At 39.3% G+C, this 21,633-nt stretch overlaps 1 protein-coding gene across 3 annotated transcripts in view; it reads left to right on the forward strand.

Annotated features, from left to right (window-relative positions):
* The first annotated feature begins 1,435 nt into the window (after positions 1-1,435).
* Positions 1,436-21,633, forward strand: part of LCLAT1 (lysocardiolipin acyltransferase 1) — a 112,648-nt gene continuing 92,450 nt past the window's right edge. The window contains exons 1-2 of one of the 3 annotated variants that reach the window (XM_054290210.1): positions 1,436-1,483; positions 1,618-1,711. The gene's annotated coding sequence lies outside the window, so the exon portion shown is untranslated. Of the gene's footprint in view, positions 1,484-1,596; positions 1,712-21,633 lie in introns of those variants that run through there. The other 2 variants (XM_054290212.1, XM_054290211.1) reach the window with 2 other exon arrangements.

Genomic DNA, 21,633 nt, shown 5'->3' on the forward strand with positions numbered 1-21,633 from the left:
TGACTAAATGCCTGTTTCCTGGTTAGCACAAGTCAGCTGAGGTGAATCACACAACAAAGAGCCTCCTGACACAAGAGGCAGAGCGCTCCAGCACAGAGCTGGCTTTGTCTCTTCAGCTAAAGCATTTCGAAGGATTTGAGATGCTATTCTTAATTTTACATAAGACCTGGTCCATTCTGGGTTTGAGATTGCACAATGTTTAGGGAAGCCCATTCCAGTGCTTGACTGCTCTAACTTTGAAGAAATTCTTCCTGTTAACTAATTGGGATTTCTCCTGTGGCATCGTGGGACCAGTGCCTCTATTTGCTTGCTGTGCACCTTGGAGAAGAGTCTGGTAGTAATTTCTCAATTACTTTCCACCAGTTGCAGACAACAGCTAAGTGCCCCCTTAGCTCCTACTTCTCCAGACTGAATGAACAAATCCCTCAAAAAGCGATGACAGCAGAATTTCCAACATTTTTGACTTTTAGGGAGAGATTCCCCAAAGGCTCATTCCCTATTTTTTTTTTTTTTTGAAATTTCAAGTATTGACCAAATTGATGACTGATTCCCAAGTCCACACAGGTACTCTTTAAGGCAACAAATTCTCACTGGATCATTGTAAGCGTATTGGAAGAGACAATGTTGTCCTCAAAGCTAGCTGCAGTGGGAAAGAAGGATCTCAGAGGGAGAATGGCTATGGGGGATATATTCCCAAGTGGATATGGGTTCAGGTTTTGCCCTGGCATTTGTGCTTTGAAGCAGTTTTGCAGAGGAACGTGTTTATCTATAGACATGGAATTGATGTGGAATCAGAGAGAGAGCCCAGGTTGCTCTGGTCCCCATCCAGCAGCTCTTGTCAGCCGGGCACGGAGTCACTTTGGTTTCACACAAACATAAAACTTTATTTAAAACCTCCTGGAGTTTCCCTTCTCAGACTGGGGGTTTCACCAGCTTTGTTTACCTTATAAAAACAGACATGTGGAAAGAGTATAAAGAGGTTAACTCCATCAACAGTGAGCGGTGGCAAAGGGCGGTGTAATAAAAACTGAAAATACGGCTTGTTTCGGGGAAAGTTAAGGGGAAAGTTAAGTTAAACCATCTCCTCACAACAGTGGAAAACACGCCATGGTCGTTTTCCACTACTCTCCCACCGCACAGGCTATTTTATGACGAATTTCGGAGCTAAGCAGGAGTACGGTTTTCCCCTCGGTGCCGCGCTGCGGGGCGGACGAGCCGCTGTCCCTTTGGGGCTCATGCCCGCATTGAGCCCCGCAGGCCCCGAGCCCCGTCCCGCGCGGTCCCTTTAAGGGGGCCCGGCCGCCAGCGCTGCCATGGCAACGGCGTGACCGCCGTGACCGGAAGTAAGCGGGGTCAGAGGCCGCGGGAAGATGGCGGCGGCCCTGGCGCCCACGGGCGGCGGCGGCGGCGCGGCGGCTCCGTGAGCTCCTCCCGCCGCGGCGGCTCCCTGGGCTCCTCCCGCCGCGGCGCTGCCCTGTCCCAGGTGAGGGAGGGGCGGACGGAGGGGAGGCCGGGCCGCCGGGGCTCCGAGGTTCCGCAGCTCCGCAGCTCCCCTGGCCTCGCCGGGTGGTTGTCGCCCGCCGGGCTCTCTCTCAGCCGCCTCCCGTTTGTCCCCAGGCATGGTCGCCGCGCTGTAGGACGGCCGGGAGCCGCGGCGATGGAGGAGAGCGCTTGAGCTTGTCTGCGGAGGCGTTCCGTGTGTGTGAGACGTGTACGGTACCCGAAAGCTCGGTTTCAGTGCTGCTGCTTTTTTTGCACCTGGAGGAATAAATAACCGGAGGCCTGTTGTTATAATCTCATCCTTAGTGTCTTTCCTTCTGGGGAACAAACTGAGTGTCTTGTTTTGGCTTGTACATACACAGAAGCCAGTCAGAGTTTTTTTTTCCAGCTGTAACTGGGTGGTTTTCCTTGGTTATTGTGTCTTTGTTGTCACTTTTCCCGTTAGTATTGGCGTGCCTGCTGCCGCCTGGGCTGGATGTGCTCTCTGGCAAAGCTAAACTTTGACCTGAATGGTCTTTTGTGCAGGGAATGCAGGGCGAGTGCTGCAACAAGGCTTTGCACAACCGGGCTGTTCAGCACATAGCTGTGGTTGCAAGGAGCTGCACACTAAAAATAAACGCTGGAGTTTTAAACTGGGCACCCAGCTTCACACCGGTGCTTGTGTGCATTCATTGCAATGCAGGTCTTGGTCACTGGGCTTCTTTAATCTCTACTTTGTTAGTGTGTGGAGTGGGCTACACTAATGGGTAGTGTATTTTACTTACTGATTAAAAATATCACCATATCTCTCTCACTTCATAGCAGCTGGGTGTTCTGTCCAACAGCCCAGTCACTGCTTTTGGACATTTCATTGTAGATAGTATGGTAACCTTCTGATGTTTCTCAAGCATGAGCTTATTCTAACACTGTAAAACAGAGATTAATAGATGGGTCCCCTTCCATCCTGCTTCTTACTTAACAAATGGGGAAGCTAGGATTTAAAAAAAAAAGCCGCAATATGTCTTAAATTGAACACAGAAATCTAAAATGAGTTGTTTGACTTTGCAATGATGTTTTACAGTATTAGCTCATAGTCTGAGTGTAGAGCTGCAGTGGAAGCTGTACCTCAGCACATCAAGGTAGCCTTTACCAGTGTGAGTTCATAGTTTGGTCAGTGTGTGGGCTGCAGCTGAAGAGTGTGGTCTCACTCCTTTCCACGGCTGGCCATGGGTTCTTGTTGCTCTCTTTGTAGTGGATTTAGTGGTTGGATGACTTCAGGGACAGTTGATCTAAGAGTTTTATGGGGATGGATGTTATTCCAGTGAGTGCTTGCTCTGATATGAATGAAAGCTGTTTCTCCCTCTGTGCTAATGTAACCCAGCTGTAGGTCAACCATAATGTGGAACTGCACCTCGAGAAACCAAATCTCAAAGTGGTCATTCAGAAAATCAGAACTACACCTCAAACTTCTGAAAAGTTTCAGTTTTAAAAAAAGAAAAGTCAGCCATGTGTAGGGAATATGTGGTAAGACTGAAGAGAGTATAAGCCTGTGAAGGAACTTTCTCATCTTCCAAGGGTTTTTTCTCCATTCACTGCTTGCCAAAGTTTCTGTGCTGAAAGAGGGAAGGCACTTACAAACCTTTATTTAGACCTCACATGGTCCACCATGTGTACTCAGTGAAGCAGAATCTTGAAGGAAAGATAATTTTGTACTGTACTATGAAAGCTAGACTGAGATTGTGCAGGGAAACCTTGTTCTGGTATGGTCCAGCTCCTCAGTCTCAATGAGTTTTGCTTTCTTGGCGTTGTCTGCCCTCCCCAAAAAAGCAATCTGGAAGGAAGACTGGCAGTGGAATAAGGTATCATCTTCACACCCACCTGGGGTTTTAGCTGTGTTGGGATTTGCTGGATCACATAAACCTTTCTCCAGTTGCTCACATGGGAAACTCTCACGTGTTTCGTCTGTTCCTGCAGAGTCTCTATTCCTTCACCAGCTATTTTTAGTAAAGCCAGATTTTTAATCCCTAGGTTCTTAATGTGAACTGCCATAGGTGCAAATCCTCTTGTCCTTCTGCTGGCTTTCTACCTGATTCTGTCCAAGAGTTTTCCCCATAGAGTTTATTTCTCCTAATTTTTGTTTGGACAGTCTCATGTATGTCTTTTCTTTCCTGTCACTTGTCTCATCCTTCAGTGTGCTGCTACCCCTTACTCCTCCCAACTCTGCTTTGCCAAAACACTTTTTTTTTTTTTTTTTACTTTTGTTGGCTGCTTCTTCCATCTTCTTGCGATGTGCAGAGTCTTTGTCTCAATTTATACTTTCTTCCTACCTCATCATTATTTACAAATAATTGTGTTTTCCTCTGTCCTTCTTTCCTTATTTCATTCTCCTCTTCCCCAATTACAGTCTTGCTCAAGGCTGTCCCTTCCTTGTTCCCTTGTTTTTGGGAGCACACAGACACGAGGCACTGAGCTCCACAGTCTGGTTCAATGTTTTCTTGGCACTGGCCTGAGGAGAGCTGCCTTGTTTGTGTCCTGTGTGTGGTGCTTGGTCAGCATTCAGGGCTAAGAGAGGGGGACATGGAACCTTTGGAGAGTTGAATTTTTGGAACAGGTCCCTGCTGACTGTGGGCAAAAGCTCACAGTTTGATTTTACTGTTTATTGCCTTGGCCTAACAAGTAAATTGCTCCTGAAAGACAATTCTGCATTGTGAATTGTCCAATTTTTTGCTATAGCATGGCACAGTGAGATATGATAGAGCTATGATAGCAGAATTCTTCAAACATACCCAAAATATCTCTTCATTTTCCTAATTTTTTTTCTCTTAGCTGAGCTAGTTTACTTGTGAACTTGACCTTATTTTGATACAATAAATTTAATTTACCTAATTACATTTGTTTGTATTAGAGTTTTTGAATGCTTAGGAGTTAAAAACTGGGAGAGTCTTTACTTGCCAATGCAAAATTAGTAGCTTCACACGCTATCCTTTCATGAGTTTGAGGAAATTAATTTGCCTTTAATCTGATAATCAGCTTAAGGTGTTTTCCCCTTAGGAACAGAACTGCTTTTTTTCACCCTGCTTTTCCAAGATTTTGCATGTGTGATACTAAAACTCCCCTGACTCTTGAGGAGCTTGTTTCAGGCATCCTTTGGTGTAAAACCTGCTATTGATGTTATTTTAGGTGTCAAGGGAGCAGGTATTGCTTTCATTCCAGTGTTTCTGAAAGACATTTCCTAATCTCAGGTGCTTTTTCATTGAGTTTACGATGGTTTTATTATTTTTAAGGCATCCAGCATCTCTTACTGTTGAGAGAAATTGATCTCTGTTTGCTCTTCCCCTTTGATGGCAGCTCCAGAGGTGCCATGAAGGCTAAATGAAGAGTGCCTCATGAGTCTGTATGAAGCAGTTATGTGGATCAACTCACACTGCTGGTAGAAAGAGAATTAATTTTTACTGAAAAGTTTCTCTGGTCCTTTATAAAATTACTCTTTGAATGATGGTGGTCCTGTGAACTGCTGTGTCCCCAGACATGCTCCTCACAGTTCCTGTGTGTTTTTATCTATAAATGACAGATTGTTTTGTACTCCTTTCACCAGGTCAGTGAAACAACAGACTGGGCTGCAGTCAGAAGAGTCAAAAGATAACTGAACACTCAGGCTTTCAAAGGAGACCCAGAAATAGAACACAACCAAGTCATTAATTTTTCTTACTAAATCAAAGCCAGACAATAAAAGGCAGTGCAGGTACTGACAAGTACATGCCATCATGATTTTTAAACAAGAATGGAGTTACTTTGAATTTCTTGCAATCCTGCTAATTGCATCAAACTGTTAATGATTGTTGCAGATCAAGATTTAACTTACTTTGCAAAGTAACTGGAATTTACAATGGTTATACATGAAATGGACAAACACATCTGGGGTTGAGCGTGTGATTATGTTTAATTTTTGTTTCCTTTTAACTTTTGCATGGTCAAGTATGGTAATGATCCCATGAAGATATGAATGTTAATTTTTTGAAGTAGCAGAATATATGTTCTATGACCCTTTGAATCTATTTGAAGACCCTCTCTGGTGTTGGAAGGTAAAAATGTTGCTGTCTTGCTACACATGAGAGCTTGGGTGAAATGCCTCCTGCTGCAGTTTTAGTGAGGATAAAATGGCTGAGGACCCTCTGTTCAGCTTGAGCAGCTCTTGGAGAGGCAGAGGCAACAGAGAGAGATTCCAAGCCTTTTTTTTTTCCCTCTCCTCAGAGAAAATTCTTGAACTAATGAATTCCACATCACTTGATAATTCTGCTCTTAGATTTCATTATGGTTACTCCTATCTAGTGTTGGTATTGATGTTTAACATTGATTTCCTCAGTCTTCACACAAACAGTCTGCATTTGTTCAGATGGGGTATTAGCATTGTGTTTGAATTCAGAAGATAATTGCATATCTTGCAAATTACCCAATGGCTGTTTCATCTTGAAACATTTAGAAATCCATTTCAGTTTCTCATAATTATAATGTTTTAGTCAGACAGCCATCTAAACTTAGGACTGCACTTTGGCAGTGATATGCTTGTTTTTCTAAAATGAGCACAGTTTTTGTGGTTAAATTTTCCTTTCATTCAAGTATAGATTTTAATCAGTGTAGGCCAAACTTTTCCAACCATCTTTAAAATTAGTTCAAGCCATATTTTAAAAAGTATGTTCTCCTAATGGGATTTAACTTACATAGAAAAATGTATGCAGAAATTAATGTTTTTAAGCTGATTAATGTTTTTGAACTGTTTTTACAATTTGTTTATAGACAGCCTCAAATAGGATACTAGTAGTTCCTCTGTAATAAATACCACTGAAAGCACTTCACGCTGTATTTCTGAAATTTGAAAGGTAGCTGTTCAGAAAGAAACTGTAAATTCCATTCATCAAGCAGCTAAATTACAATATCAAAACACAGTAAAATGCCTCTGTTTTTCCAGACTTCTCTGCAAGCAGTGTGTGAAGTTTTGGAGATTACTGAAGTTTTCATTGTTGTTGTATGTATGTCCTTTGTTGTCTTGTATGTCCTTGGGCAGGGTATAGTCACCATTTTCAGTTGGAGAGTTAAAGCTTTAAACAGATGTACAGCAAGTGCACAGCTCTGGCTAGATGATACTCAGTATTTTATATATTCCCACACAGAAGTAGGAAGGGATTTGGATTGCATCTATCAGGTGACTATTACAACCTTCTGAGTTGCTAAACATTTGCTTGTTTCAGTTTTTAGAAAAGTGCTAGAAAAATCCTCAAGTAAAAAGACTCTGAAAACTGTTACCAATCTTGTATCACTTTTTTATACCCAAATGCAGAAAAAAATGTCTTGGCTATACTGAGAGTTTTCCAGTTGGCAGAGTGTTCAGAGATCAAGGGAGTCAATTTGTCAGCAGACTTCTCTTCAGATTGACTATTTCTTCTGATCACAGGTAGAGTAAATTCCTTTCCCTAAGTGTGAGGAGAAATGTAAGAGAATGATGAGTCCTCTGGATTTCCATTTTGTGTTTTTATATGAGATGTGCTGGTTAGCTTGGAAAAACTGTTTCTCTAGTGAAAATAATGTCAGAAAATTCTGTCCTAGTTTGGACATGGAATTGTGAGAAAGCTCATTTCGTTTTTTTAGATGCTTTATTTTATTACTCAGATGCTAGAAGGACTAGATCCTTCTGGTTCTTAATACCTACAGCAATCAGGCATTTGTTCAGCTGATCAATTCCATTTGTTTTCAAGATCATGTTTGTGGTTTGCGTGAGTGTAAAGAGCATTGGTTTTGAAAAAGCAGATAGTACTTCAGCAAGAATAAAACATTATAAATTTAATAATGACTGGTAAAGCTTTTTTTTTTCTTCTAATATTTGCAGCTTGTGCTATTACCTTTAAGAAACTTATATGGTGAAGCACTTTCAATTTCAGTGAATGATTTTTTCTCATAAACTCAACTAACTCTTCCCCAGAATTCTTGTGGTACAGTGGGAATTTCTTAAGCATTCTGTTCACTGAAAAGCAGTTACATATTTTGTCCTCATTGAGAAACAGCTTTTAACTCTTCTGGTATGATAAGCCAGGAGACAGTGATGACCACATGCTGATCCATGGAAGATACAACTGTTCAAAGTGAGCCAAGCTGCAAATGGGCTTTCAGACTATGGTCAGAACTTGGAGCCTGTTTCTGGTTCTGCTGGGTAAATTTTTAAGATTGTGGATCAACTGGAGCTGGGGGTCATGTGCTCCAGGGAAGTCATTGCTTGGTTCTTTAACAAAGCCAAGGAAAACTGCAAAAGATTTCTCAAAGAGCAAAACAAGTATAAGAAATACTTACCTGTTAAGTTTCTGTTGGGAACCAGTCCATTTTTTTTAAAACTATTCACTCATGGAAATCCTGTTTTCTTCAAAAGTCCAGCATTTTAGGAAGTGTGAGGTAATACACTCATGCCAAGGTTATGGAGACAGCCTGTAGTCTGGTAAGGCAAGGCTAATCGTTTCCTTTCAGCCTCCTAAACAGACAGTAGCTTTCTTCTGGTCCCCCCCTCTTCAGTGTGAAAACACCGCTCATCTGTCAACTTACCTAGTGAATTCCTTTAAAAAGAAAACAGTTTTAGCAATTTCTTTTAGGATCTCTTGCCCAGGTCAGTAGATTTATCCTCAGGACAAGTAAAAATGATGGGTTGACAGGCAGCTATTTATGTGTAATTCATCATCAGATAGTGGAATTCCCAGATAATGCCCTGGGAATTGGCATGCATTTTACATTTGGAAAGGGGGTATTTGGTTTGTTTGAATCTCTCTTAAATAATTACAGACTGTCTAGGAAGATGGAATGTAGTGTTCTGGTTATGTTTGATCTTTCTAAACTTTGGTGATAGACTGTTTGAGGAAAGGATTGGTTTTGCTGCATTTTGTGCTGCCTCCATGAGATGGATAGATTTTGCACTAGAGTTTCCTTCAAAAATACTTGTCTCAATATGATTTACAATAAATGTTTTGCAGACTCATCTATTTCTAACCATTGGAAGTGACAAAGGGTGTGTCTCTCCCAAAATTATGGTTTTACTCAGAGAAGTGTGTTCTTTTATTAGGAACATCAGGTTTAAATTTTCTCTTGAATACCAAGTTTGAAATGAAATCCTTACAGTTATCCACTATTTTGAGCGCTTGCATGGGTCTGCCATTCATTACAGAATGAATACTTCATTAATTTGTTATAAATTATTCTATCTTGAGATGCCAATTTCCACAATTTACATTTTAATAATTATTATTCTGTCTCACAGAATATTTTTACTTGTGTTGCAATAAAGATAGGCATTGTATGTCTTGTACCTCAGTCCTGCTATGAAGAAAGAATCTTGATCTTTTTGGTAAATGTTGAGAAGCATTTAGTTTTGCACCTCTCTTGGATGCAGTGTTAGATGCTGAACAGTGTCAACTCCACTAAGCAATAAAAAACCTCATACTTTCAAACAATGCTTGAATTGAACAGCATATCTCATTTAGATTATGACAGTGGGTAAAAAAGCTTCATGTTTATCCTGTCTGCCACCTTAATAGTTTTTGAAAGACAAATGCCTGCTAAGTTGTCAGAGGTCAAACAGCTACTTTTTTGTGTGTGTTCTAATTACAGCAGCCATCAAAGGACTTGAGAGATGACTGACCTGCAAAATTGAGACAATGGCTCTGTAGTTATGAAAATATGGAAATTAAGTTTAGGCAGAAGCAAATGTGCCTGAAGTGGTCACAACAGGGATATTGCTAAAATGGTTATTGATAGCACAGGAATTTATATTCTAAAGGGAAAAATAGCTGAAATGACGTGGGTTTTGTTGAAGTAATTATGGTAGGCTGGTCTACTGAGGAACAAATATTATGTGTTACATAGTGCTTTTGTAGTTCCTTTTGAAAACATACTAATAGCAATTATTTTTAATTGGAAACAACCTTATGAAAAGTCTAGAGGATTTAGTAAAGTTTTCTTCTTTCAGTCACAGGTTAGGTGGGTTTTCTGAGGGTCTGCCTTCTCTCTGTGTCTGCACCTTGGCAGACTTTCACCTTCCTGCAACAGCACAGGACCCCTGGATTTCCCCTGTGGAAAATCCTTCCCCTTTTTAAAGCTGTCAGGTATTCCCATGTTCCTTCAGGTCCTTGTTCATTTTACATGTCGTCAGTGGCAAATAGAGGTGCCAAATACAGTTGTTCTTTCTTTTGTAACCTTATGGAAGGTATCCATAAAAATCTTTTAGACAAACTGGCACTGCACATATGTCCCAAAGCTTTGTTATCATGGGCTCTGGGCATTCAGCTTGCCTTCAGAACTGAAGGTAGCATTGCTGTGAGCAGAAAGCTAAAATGAGTTTGCATACTAGAAAGAAAGATTATATTCCCAGTCTCCATGATCTCTCAATGTGTATTGAAGTACAAAAGTAGCTGGAAAAGGCATATTTAGGACAGGGTTTTGTAAAGTTTAGAAATATGTAATTTCTTGATAAATATAAAATAGACAAGCCTTCAAATTTAGGGAAACTGTCTGGTAGCTTTGGATTTCAGTGCAAGATATTCTCTATGAACACAGAATTAACACAGATGATAATGTTTACTAGAAGTCTCACAAAATGGCATATTGGCTAAGAGATGCCCAAAAATGGAAAGTAGCAAAATATTACTGTAAATATAGTTCCACAGGCGGCAGAATATTTTAGAATAAAAATTTTTGACTGTACAGGAAATTATTTGATCTGTTAGAAAAGTAATATTTTAATGAATACGTATAGCATAATGAGAAGAAAAAGAAATTAACAACAGGTATTTCTTTATCACTTAAAGACTGCTCTTGCCCTCCAGCCATTTACCCAAAGGTTTACAACTTTTATAGGGAGTGTATATTACAAGCTGCAAACCCAATTGGCCTTTGGCCTGAATATCCTGCTAAGATATTTCCTGCAAATTCCATTTCCCCAAGATTTTTACTTGTGGAACCTTAGTTCTTCTGCATCCAGCTGATACAAGTCTCCCTCTTAAGAACTTGTGTTTTGTTGTTAATATGGAGGAGTGGCTCACCCCTAGGAGCTGCATCTACTTCTGAGAGACCTCAGTGTCTGTCCCCCTCCTGAGAAAGATTATGGTGTGCTTTTCTGCTGATTTCAGGGTTTTGATTGATTTTGGAGGGAAGTTATAAGAACTTTCCTTTCTGGTTTGGGAGGTATTTGTTACAGAACTACCAGTCTGTTGTTCTTGAAAACAGTCACCGAGTTAACATCTCTCTCCTAAGCTGAACCTTACTGAGATCTGTCAGATTTCACCAGACATGGAACTGAGGAGTAGAGCATAAAAGAGAACTTAATGTTGGAGTGGGATCTGGAGAGAAGCAGTGTTGTGGGCAAGCGTTTTTCCATTTTCCAAATGTTAAGCTTCAACAACGTTAATAATATTTCTACAAAAATATTACTCGGCTAATTTAAAGCAAAACTCTAGAACAGTTATATCCCACATGGCATGAAACATTCCTGGTTGTTTTTTTTTTCTTGGTGTATTAACTTCTTACACAGAAAGGAAATGAATTTTAGAAAGAATGTTATACATAAACCATTTGAGACATTCTCTGTTAAGGAAATACCATCTGTCAAGAAAGATGCAGCCAATGTTGAGTTATATTAAAAACATTGTAAAGGAAACATTTCTCAAGGAAAAGTGGTTTAATTAAAACATTTTAACTGTTTTTGTTCTGGAAAAAGCTTAGGAAATGTATATATAAGCATTCTAAATGCAATCATAATAAAAGCTCAATTAATTTTTTCAGAAGGAAGTTAGCTTGGATAAGTTGTTCCTTAATGTAGAATAAAGAAATTTTCTGGCTACAATGTAACTAGTAGGAAAAAAGAAAAAGAAAATCCTTAGAATCATTACTTTATTACCTTCAAATTCTATAGTTGGATTGATGTAATTGACTTTTCTTGATGGGCAGAATATATTTCAAAGGGAAAATAGATTACATTTTAGGGTTTTCATATTAAGGTTTTTATTTGAAAATCAGTTCTTTTATGAGCATTTAATAGCACTAGAAGACATTATTTTGCTTCTGGGGAAGAAAATAGTGAAGTACTCATAAAAAGGTACCTAGATTAGGCATGAGAAACATTAAATATGATAGGATTTGCTCTTTCTTTAACTCAGTTGAGTCTGCTGGTTTAAGGAATTGTACACTGACTATACAGATTTACACTAATGGCTTGAAATAAAAGCTTTTGCTTTAATTAGCACTTTGCTCTTTCATCCATTAACCTGTTGGTGATACCAGACCTACCCTGAAATGTAGCAAATACAGAAACACTTATGTCTGATCTCTTTCTAGCTCCAGTTGTTGTTTTTTTTTTGTTTGTTTGTTTTTTTAATTTAGTGAAAGAATTTGAAGGGAATGCTTGGAAGTTATGGGTTTTGGCCAACTTAAATGCTGAGGTTTTCATTTTTAGGAAAGCATGCATATTGTACATGGGAATGTTGGGTCTTCCTCTGTTTAAGATATCCTACCCTATCATTGGAGTGTTTTCCTTTCCTTTGTTCCTTGAAAATAATAAAATGGCATTTCTTAAGTTACAGGATTGCTATTAGAGATGAGCAGCTGTTACTCTCCCAGATTCTCTTCACAGTAGGCTCATGATCTTAGACTTCATTAAAATACCAACAGAAACATAAGTGACAAGTGATATATGGGCTAAGTTTTTTAATGCCACCCACATCTCCTTATTTGAATTGACAGGATGTATTTTCATTAACACATTATCTTTATTTCCCCCATTAAAAACTGGCTGTTTACCACGGCTTGTATTTTAGGAACACCTTAGATTTAAAGAACGTGGTCTGTGGAATCTGTAGAACACATTTTACTTGTTGCATGTGCCTGATGTTGTATCCTGAACTGAATAAAGAATTGGAGATGATAATCTGAAGGTTTCTGTAGTTAAATCCCACTGAAGACCTGAATTTTACTTTTTGCTTAAGAAGCAAGATAAGTAACATTATTAACAGTAACCACTTGTGATCCTTGTATTTCAATAGTAAGGTTCCAAATTGGACATCTATAAAATAAAGAATGCAAAGCTTTCACAGCTGCAACTGAAGCTCATAACAACTGTGAATTGTGCTTGTGATGTACTGCACAGTGACAAATATTCTGAAAAAAAATTAATCTGGAAACATTCCAGATTAAGCAGACACAATTCATATGCTTCATGCTGAGTTATAATACAGGCCTTGAGTTATTAAAATACAAATAGGATATTTTGTGGAAATAAGTTACTGAAATACAGCACTTTCAGAGAGCAGTATAATAAACTTAAGATGGAAGAAAAAGGGGAAAAAAGAGGGTTTTGCCCTAGAATTTTAATATCTAAGCACTCTATTATGGGAAGGGGAAAAAGAAATACAAAGTAATTTCTCCTTCTTCACCCTGCTGTCATGGCCTGTGCATTAGATAAGGGGGGTTCCTGTGTGAAAAAACAAACCAGCCAGGGAGCAACAGCCTTAAATCTGGTGCTTTAAAATTTCTCTGTGTTTCATTGTGCAGCTGCAGTATCCCAAATGCTTTTTTGAGTGGTGCTGAATCCCCTGACCTCCGCTGTGGATGTAGCAAACTGTACTTACACTGAGAATGACCCCTTGCTAAATGTCATCTTCTCCCTCCTAAATTCCGATGTTGCTGTATCTGACTAAAACACTTTCTGGGCCAAAACTAATCATTATATGTTAGATTTCCACACAATCACTACATCTGTAGTCTGAGACTATGATTTCCTGGCAGTCTGTTTTATTTTAGGCAAATGATAGATACCTGAGATCAATGCTGACTCCACAGAGAGGTAACTGGAATGAGTTCCTGAATATAGGATCAAGAGCACCAGAAAAAGAAATATGTCAGTATTCCAAGTTATTTCTACAAAGCCATTTACAATCACAAATAGTCCTGTAGTTTGACTGAATTCTGCTTTATGCCTCTCAAATTGTGCTTCATGCCTTAAATCTTGCTTTGGTCCAGAGTGAAGCAGTTCCTTGTGCAGTCCCAGATGCATGATTGAACACATAGGTTATTGTTCCAAGAAGTAGGAGGAAAATAGCCTGTTCTAATTTCCCTACTCACATTCTGAAATTTTCCTCACAGTAACTTGTGAAAATTGTATTGGCCATCCAGGACCACTTCTTCTAGTTTCAGGCTGATAGCTCTGCAGTCAAGGTGAAGGATGTTGATTGGAATGCCTTTCTCCCAAGGAAGTAACACTGAACCTCTGTGCTTTGACTTTTACTTCCTAATTGGTGATAGACAGTTTTCCCTAATCTTTGTTGGCTTTCACAGTGAATTTCAGCCTCCTAAAAATGTGCTTGACGTTACTTGATGTTAATATACCTTAGTTTTTTTTATGATATTTAGAATGAGACGAGGGTGACATGATGAACTGGCAGATATCTTTGCAGTTGATAACTTGGAGAGATGCATTTTGAATGAGGTGAGAAGCTTGGAGTTTTACATTTATCATACTTTACCTTATTTGGTAGTCAGTTCAGTCTCTTTCAGCTTTTGATGGAGGGCACAGTGATTGCCTTTATTGACACATCTGATAACAAATTACAATTAATGCCTTGACTTCCCTGCTAGTGGTAAAAAGTATAATATTCCTCTATGCACGAAGTAAACTTGGATGCCAAAAAGTGTTGCCATTTCTGTTATGTGGTCTGCATAATAGAAAGTGACTAAATTATGCTATCAAAATGTGTAACAGCTTTACAGAAATTGCAGGTTGTAGATTTTTTTTTATAGGGTATCTTGCAGCTCACTTGAGGTAGTTCATAATGTATAGAAAAATCTACTTTCAGCTTAAAAGAGTCAGTTATGATATCTCTTAATGTAGTTTCCCATTTATATGTTTGATATCTCTATCTGACAGTATGGAAGCTGGAGATAGAAAGTTATAAAGAGAAATTATTTGGCTAGATAAAGTGTTATGGGAGAGTTCATGTTGAGTCCCATTAGCTATGTTGTGTTGAACTGCAGCCAGACATTTTGAAATACTTTAAATCCCTAACGTTCCTGAACAACTGGAGGAGAATCCTATTCTAATATTCCTTCTAAAAGGGATTATTATTTATTTTTGTTGTAGTTTAGTCTAAGAATTTCAGTGAAGTATCAGGAAATTATTATATTTTTCCTTACTGACTCATGCAGTCAAACCTGATTTGAAGCTTGGAATCTGTTACCAGTAAAAAAAGACTTATAAGTAGGCTGTTAGAGGTTTTAGATCACTTTCAATTTTGTATTTTCCATAATATACGTAAAATACCATTTCTTGCTTGCTCTGTTGCCATTAATCTCTTTCTTCTTTGCTACAGTGTTATTAAAAATTCTGACATCCTAAGAAATGCTCGTCACATAATGTCTCATTTTCTTTGTTACATCCCTTTTTCATAGTGCAGATTACTGTAAACTGCTCAGGAAGCACTGTGAAAGAATAATGGCTTAATATAAGTAAGTGCGAAGGAACTTGCAGTTGTTGCTCATGTCTTCTAGTCTGCCTAGGCATTTGGTTCTCTTACCAAAATGTGGAGGGAGAAAAGTTGGAAGATGGGTAAACTTTTTTTTTTTAATATATTTATGGTTTCCTAAAGTAATTTGAACTGTTTTGATAGGTCATGCTGTGACACAGAGTTGCTGGTTTTTTTTCTCAGCCTTGCAATATTTCACAACAACATTGTCTGCTTTATTATTTGCTTCATGAAACTTAAACTGTTTGAAAGAGAGCTGAGGAATGGTGAATTTTTAAGTGACTTTATAGTCTTCCTAATTTTGCACCTAGGGAGATATTTTCAGACAGAATTTAGTTTCCTGAAAGCTAGCCTTAATTGTTCTGCTCTGAGTTAGGACCAGGACCAAAGCTATTATTGTGGCTAAAGCAGAAACCCCCTCATGGTGAATTTGGAGGGCTCTTTGCCTTTTTGTAAAACCCTGTGCAGCAGCTTGGGTGAAACTTTTAACCCTTCAGGCTCAGCTTCCCAGCTTATCAGGATACTCCATTTCTTTCAGAAATGTTTAGGATTGATCCCCTGCACAAATACATACTGGATATACAGGAGAGAGTTCAGTGAAGGGCCACAAAGATGGGGAGGGGACTGGAGCATCTCTGACATGTGAGGAGGGGTTGGGAGCTGGGGCTGCTCAGCCTCCAGGAGAAAAGGTTTGGGGAGGGACGTGTTACCAGTGTGTGCAAGTGCCTGAAGGGAGGGTGCAGAGAGGATGGAACCAGGCTCTTCTCTGAGGTGCCCAGTGACAGGACCTGAGGCAATGGACACAAACACAGACACTGTCGTATTTATGAGGTGCCCCGTGGCAGGAAGGAATGATGAGTCTGACTCCATGCTCTTAGAAGGCTAATTTTTATTTTATGATCTATATTATATTAAAGAATACTAAACTATACTAAACTATGCTAAAGAATACAGAAAGGGTACTTACAGAAGGCTAAAAGATACTAATGAAAACTCATGACTCCTTCCAGAGTCCCAACACAGCCTGACTGTGATTGATCATTAAGTCAAAAACAATTCAAGCAGAAACCAATGAGACAACCACCTGTTGGTACACAGTGTCCAAACACATTCCAAAGCAGCAAAGCACAGGAGAAGCAAATCAAATAATTATTGTTTTCATTTTTCTTTGAGGCTTCTAAGCTTCCCAGGAGAAGAATCCTGGGCAAAGAGATTTTTCAGAAAGTATGGCAGTGACAAGCCACATCAGAAAACACCTTTTTTGACTGGGAGTGTCAGTGAGCACCAGCACAGGTTGTCCAAGGTGGTTGTGGAGTCTCCCTCAGATTTTCATAAGCTCTCTGGCTGCAGTTGGTCCTGCTTGAGCAGGATAGGACCAGAAGACCTCCAGAGATCCCTTCTATCCTCAGCCATTCTGTGTGGATCTGTTGTTTGTAGGGTACTGTGTCTGTATGGGTTTGAGATGACTCAGGGATGATTCTCTTTAAAAGAAAAAGATGTCTTATTAACTCCTGTAAAATTCTCACAGGAAATAACTACTTAGCTTTAAGTAAGCTGCAGAATAAGGGGTGTTATTTGGGAAACAAATTTCCTTTCCACTTTTAAGTCTTGGGAATCATGGGAATTGAAAACAGAAGCTGTAGTTTTAGCTGCTGTTAGAGCAACTTAAATGTACATTTTAACTAAGCCACCCTAGGAAAATAATACTCCTTCCTGAGGAGGGGAAGGACAGAGGCACTTACTATGTAGTCTTACTATAGGCTGTTTCTCCTCTTGTGTTCATGGTCTTGCCCTGAAAGAAAGGAAAGAAGCACTTTAAAACACAGGAAAATGTGGTTGTTGAGCCACAAAAAAATAAGTTTCAAGAGTGGTTTTGATGCTATTCACAATCTCTCTCATTCTTGATTTTTTTTTTTATTTTGATAGTGACAGTTTAAAGAAAATTATTTGAAAACCATAGTTTTCCTTAAGGTAATGGAAATCTGCTTGTCGTTTTTGTCATGCTTCCATTTTGAAAATGCTGGTTTATTTTCATAACTCTAAATTCAGTGACTTCAAAACGTGCCTGTACCTTTTAATTGGCCTTCTTAACACATGCTTTGTTGTTAAATGAAACATTTTTATTGGCACAAAGATATTTGCCCCACCTATTTTCATTTGCTAGTGGTGGGAATGGTCACATTAAAGGCTGTTTAAAATATATGAAGGGAGTTCTGGGGTCATTCCCCACCTGTTGTTTATTTTGGTTTATGCGAGTACAGTCAAAAGTAATCATGTTGGTGAAGCTCTGTCATTTAAGTAGTGCTTTTGGAGACTCGTGATTTACACATCAACAGGTTTGGCTTCTTCAAGCAAAACTTGGGAATTTTGTGTTAGTGAACAGTGAATGCTGGCAAGAAAGGTCACAGCTTTAAAGTAACCTAGAGTACATTGTATTATGTTATGGAACAAAAGACAGTAAATACAGAAAGTCTTTGATTAACTTCTCCTTTTCAAAGTGTCCTGACCTTTATTGAGTTCCTCTAGCTGACATTTTTAGAAGAGTTTTAGTATTCCTTTCATTATAAAGGGTTTATTTGTGTATTTGATCCCACATATTTCATTGTCATCTTCTCTGCCATTTGACTTTCTTTAGTTACAATGGCATCTACATTTCATATCGGGATGGTTTCTGTCATAGTGGAATGATGTAGTCCTTTTTTGTACAAAATTCTGGAAATGCATTTCTGTGACTAGGTGGTATCTTGGTACACAAAAGAAATAGAAAGCAAAATTGAATGAAAAACAAAAAAATTACCAAAGCTGAAAGCACCTAGGAAAACATTTGAAAGACAGCATAATATATTCATGTTAGGAGTAAGTCCTATAGGATTCACATCACATATCTTTCTATTTTTAGTTTTAAAATTATTAGTTGCCATTTCTATTTAAAGATAATGACATATTTAGTCAGACTTAATGCAAGTGAATCATAGTATTGCATTATTATTGTATTAAACGGTGATTGTTGGTTGTGTTTCTTATACTCCTTATATTTTGGAGGGCAAAAATAACTTCTCAGTGCTCTGGAAGTTGCTCAGACATTTCAGTCTGGGGTGGTGATGAATAAATTATACTCTAAATAAGGCAGGCAACAGGAATTCATATTTTTGTTTTCTTCGACCAGCCTTGTCCAGCTGGCCCCTTTCCTTGTCTTTACCCCCTGTGGGTTTAGCCATGTAGGCTGGATAAGATTACAGATACTTGTTTTACAAGCACTCACTGCAGACTTGGTCTTTTTACACGACTGTTTGTGCTGGTTCTGCTGTCTGAGCTGGTGGCTCCCAGCTGTTCTTTAAAGGGTGTGCCAGGGCTGCCTTTTAGTATGGTTGTGTCCTTCCTTTGCCCAGCTCTGCTCCTGGGCTTGCTGCAGGAGAATGAGAACTTCCTCCAACAGTTAAAGGTTGATTAAATCTTTGTAGTTGGTGCCTTGGACAGCTGGCCAGCCCAGCCAGACCTCCTGGCTTGGAGAGGCAGCTTCTCAAGAGCATCCCTTGCTCTGTAATAACTGAACAAATCCCAGATGTAAGATTTAATCTTCTCCTTACTACTTTCTTCCTCTGTAATACTGTGCTCCCTGAAGCCTTGAAGCTGTTTTACACACTCTGAACCAGCATTCACAGCTAACAATGCCTCCTAGTAAGATATTCCATAAAATGGAAACTTTTCCTTAGAACGAGATACAGCATTTAGACATTATTTTAAAGTCACAGGACTTCAAGTGTGGGGCTTCTGACTGATTACCTACTACTGGCAGCTGAAGGAACCCGAGGATGTGATTTGTACCTTTGTTGCTTGAATGGGCAGGTTGTCTGGCTGCTGTCAGTCCTTTTCCTTCATGAATTTGGGTACTCAGCAAGAGTGAAGAAGGCTTAAAAATTGCTTGTGGAACAAAAGGATTAGGTCTTTTTATATAGAAGACAGGAACAGTCTGCTAATGAATGAGTAGTAGTGAGAAGAATGTAAGCCTGAGTATTTTATGGCATAAGATAAATGTTACCAGAGGCTAAGAATAAACTCACCATCTCTGTCTCTTGCAGGCTTTCTTCCTGCACGTTCTTATTGAGGTGTCTGACAAGACACTGTCAGACAGGACAGCTAGCCAGCACTACTGCTGATTGTTTGGCAGTTTCTGTGGTTTTTCCACTGGTCATTTCTTTGAACTTCATACAAGATAACAAAATTTCCTAGGTCAAGACACTGGAAATATTAATTCTCCATAAATGTTGTTCTGTTCAGCACAAGTCAGATCTGAGTTTATAGAATACTTTCTTTCTTCAGCCTCGGCAATTTTCCAGTTTTCTGAGGGCAAGCAGCCCAGCAAACACTCCTTCAGACAATTCCTCATCTTTCTCCTTTTTCCAGAATGAAAATCCAAAAATCTTGGCAATGGCAGCCAAAATAACAAAAGAAAAGTGGGTGTTGCCCCTTCTTGCCAAGTTTTTTGTAAATGTTTCTCTCCTTCCCTGTCCCAGCATAATAGCAAAACTTCCCAAAAAATCCACAAAATAAACCAGACTCTTTTTCAACCTCTTCTCTAATTCAGAATAAATGCCATAAGGAAAATGCTAGAGAACAAGTACTGTAAAGGGTATATGGTTTATCTGACTGAATGTTTTATTCCTCATCAGTTAGGTTGCAGGAAACTCTAGGGCCACTGGTAGGTCCTTGATGATGCTCAGGTTTTATTCTTGTTTCTAGGATATTGGTTGGGTTGGTTCCAGTTGCTTTTCTTTTACTTGGTTGCCAGGAATCTTAACTGGGGCATAAGTGGATAGATCTGTAGCTTTGGGCAGGCAGGAGTGAAATACTGTTTTAAAGAAGTGGAAAACAAGGGGGTACAAGCTCCAGAGCGTGATTCTAGGCTAGGTGTTCTCCTGCTGGCTTGTTCCTCCTCCAGTGTCAGTGAAATGATTAGAAATAGTAGGGAAGGGGAGGGGCATGGTAGGCAGTGAGATCCCGGGATTAGTGTTAAGCAGACCAGAGGTGAGAATTAGCAACCAAGGCTGTGCTGGCAGAATGAGTTCATACAACTGAGGGGGCAAAGAGCACTGCTGGATCAGAACCTAAGACCAAAGGGCACCAAGAGGGACAGGAAGCAGGCTCTTAGAGCAATAATCAAGATGTTATCTGTAGCTACAGAATAAACCCTGTTTGGGTTTCCTCTGTACCAGGAGTGTGTGGCAACCTCCACTGATGGAGGTCACAAGTTCAGCTCTTTGGCTCCTCTTATGCTGGTGGCTGGCTGCAGGTTTTGTCTTGAGTCACATGTGCTGCTTTTTCTACAGGTTGTTCTTATTTTAATTGAAATTCTTGCAGCTACAGTGAATTCATTAGTAGGAGAGTTTTAAGAGGTTTTTTCCCCCCAGAGGTGTTTTTTATCAACAAACCATTGAACTTAAACATGTTTATACATGTGATAAAGAATAATTTTTTCACCAGTGGCTTTACTAGAAGAAATTCTGTTTGAATTTACACACTCAAACTGTTGAGATTGCTGCTTTTTGATGTGTCAGGTCTGCAAAATTGATCTGTATAATGAAATGGCTGTGTGTGAACTTTGCCATGGCACATTCAAACAGCTAATAATTGATTCCTTGAAATTATCTCTATGTGTGTGAGTCATGGTTGGACTTGTGACCTCCCTAAAATGTTGAGCTTTTTTTCAGGATCCTAATTGTGACCTTTCCTCAAGAGTTAAGTATCTATAAAGTATTTCCAGGTCAATGACTGTCAAAGTAGAGTTCCAAATCAAAAGGAACAGCTGTCCAAATTGAGACATAGTCTGGAATCTGAGTAGCATGTCTGTGTAGGGAAAGAAAGTCTCAATTTCTGTGCTTTTGCTTCTATTTTGATTGCTAATATAGTTTCTTCTTTTATTTATTTTGGAAAGTGCTAAAGCTAGAAAATCTGATTCACTGAATCCAGGCAATGTCTCATTGGAAGACTCCTGGAAAACCACACTTGTTCAAGACAAACATGATGTCATTTCAGTAGCAGAATCCTTTTGTGAGCCTCCTGGAAACAAATGTTTTGCATGAGGACTCAATTTTTCTTGTTCTGGATTAATTCAAACAAATTACCCTGCAGACTGTATTTGTGGTAAACTTTTTTTGACAAAGCCTTTTCTTGGGTCACATTCAGAGACAAGACTGACTCTGAGTGATGTTTAGAAGCTGCAGAGGTTGTTAGCTTGTGAACAGGTAAATGTATCAAGCAGAGCAGTGTGCTTCAGTCTTCTGAGCAGCTGGGAAGATGAGTGTTCTTTAGAGCTTCCAGCAGGTGTTTCCATCTGCTCTACAAACTATTGTGCTCTCCATAAGCAGAGTATGTTGGCCTGGAACAGCAAGGCAGCTTGCTTTTCTTTCTTTAATTACGTGATGACTTAAGATATTTGCAGAGGAAAGAAGATAATTTGCTTAAGTAAAGCCAATTTATAATAGGGATGTTGAGGACTCAGCTTTATCTCTTAGAATCTTTTTTCCCCTTCTATATCTGAACATTCCCAAGTTTCTGGTTTCTCTAGTGCAGGAACGAAGACAGAAGGCTGCCTCTGAATGTCAGGGAGGGACTT

Source organism: Melozone crissalis, unplaced genomic scaffold, assembly GCF_028551555.1.
Source record: "Melozone crissalis strain CALT ecotype California unplaced genomic scaffold, PUWL_Pcris_2 ptg000081l_1, whole genome shotgun sequence".
NCBI lineage: Eukaryota > Metazoa > Chordata > Aves > Passeriformes > Passerellidae > Melozone > Melozone crissalis.